The sequence below is a fragment of the Aplysia californica genome, unplaced genomic scaffold (genome assembly GCF_000002075.1).
Source record: "Aplysia californica isolate F4 #8 unplaced genomic scaffold, AplCal3.0 scaffold00117, whole genome shotgun sequence".
Taxonomy (NCBI): domain Eukaryota; kingdom Metazoa; phylum Mollusca; class Gastropoda; order Aplysiida; family Aplysiidae; genus Aplysia; species Aplysia californica.
This window is the reverse complement of record NW_004797387.1, coordinates 697,595-699,197: the sequence shown is the minus strand read 5'-3', so window position 1 is coordinate 699,197 and position 1,603 is coordinate 697,595. Positions and strand designations below refer to the sequence as shown.

Sequence of the window (1,603 nt, the reverse complement as noted above, 5' to 3'; positions counted from 1 at the left end):
TCATCATCATCATCATCATCATCATCATCATCATCATCATCATCATCATCATCCACAACAACAACAACAACAACATACAATAAAGTAGAAAGATTTGTATAGTGGTGTAAAAACGATCATATTCCACTGAATGTTTCTGAAACCAAAACAAATGATAATAGATATCAGGTTTAAAAAGTGGGATCCCATCCAATGATCAATTAACGGAGAGCATGTTGGAATTAATTGTACGAATGTATAAATACCTCGGATTCACTTTTGATGATGAATTGAATTGGCATGAGCATTTGCAGAATTTTTGTATTAAAAAAAACAAAAACAAAAACAAAATATGAATTATACCAACGCATATATTTTCTGCAAATTTCATGACACCACCTTAACAGTAAGTATTCTATAGGCCTACCTCCATATTAAAAACGGCAATTTTTTTGGGGACATGTGTTGTAGGGGTGCCGCTGTAACAACCGGAGACTAAAAGAACACAATATAATAAATTAATGAAGAAAGAAGGGAAAATTGTAAATTTTGTATAAACTTCAAGATGTAAAAACCATCTATGTTGAACAATGTCTTCTAATACCAATGTACAAGATGTTCGGTGATCTTTTTGTAAATATATTATATAAATGAGTATTGTCTGTGTGTGAGAGTGGATACGTATTGAAGAGACAGGGAAAAAAAGCCTGACCTTTGGACCGTAATTTGTCTGTTTGTTTGCTTATGTGCTTGTTTGTTTGTTTGCTTGTTTATTCATTTATGTTTTGATTTTTAATTGTTTTGTGTTTGTTTGTTTGTTTGTGTGTTTTGTTTGTTGCTTGTTTGGATAAAAATAATGCATGTCAACACAAGAAAGATGTGTGTTGGAAAAAAAGCTAGTAAGGCAGGCAGATCTGAGGTATCGGTGGTCCAGTGGTTAGGCTGTTGTGTCCGCAACCGAAAGGGCGTGGGTTAGAACCTTGTCACAGGCCCGGCGTTGCGATAGATCACAGGGATCGTCCACTTCTGGTTCTTCAACCTACCATGCGACTAATTTTTAAAATGTAAGTGACTGTTTTTCACATTCAGTAGGGCCCTTTGCCGTGAGGTACCCACATTCCGATTTTGAAGGTGCTCTATGCGTTTTTATACAGATTAGAGTATTTTAAGTTTTTGTAGGAATTAATTCTGGATTTTTCACGGATTGTGGCAAAAGCCTACATATTGTTATCGATTTGAGGAACACCGAGATCTTTAGTATTTCCAACTTGCACATGGGACCTCCGAGATTTTTAGCCCTTTACCGAGGAGGCTATGTGTTCGATTTTGCCTACCCTAAGGTCAACAGTGTGACTGAAAGACAACAGTAAGAGTCAGAAGAAGGAGTAGAAAGAGTCAGGAGTAAAGGAGAGAGGAGCCCGGAGGAGGCCCAGGCTAGTAGTGGCGAAAGTGGAGATGAAAGAAGATAACAGAACAGTACTTGATAATTGGAAATGAGGTGAAAGGAAACAATTTTAGATAAGAAATTGTTTTCGTCCCTGGACCTCTAGTTTGAGAGGTGAACACTCGTACCTCTAAACCACAGCAGCCCCTATTATTATCACCTGCCTTAGACGCCACCCCC

The 1,603-nt window shown here is 37.5% G+C and overlaps 1 protein-coding gene across 2 annotated transcripts in view; it reads left to right on the top strand.

The window, feature by feature from the left end:
- Positions 1 to 1,603, top strand: part of LOC101854247 (serine/threonine-protein kinase mos) — a 17,895-nt gene that overhangs the window by 5,484 nt on the left and 10,808 nt on the right. The window lies entirely within an intron of this gene.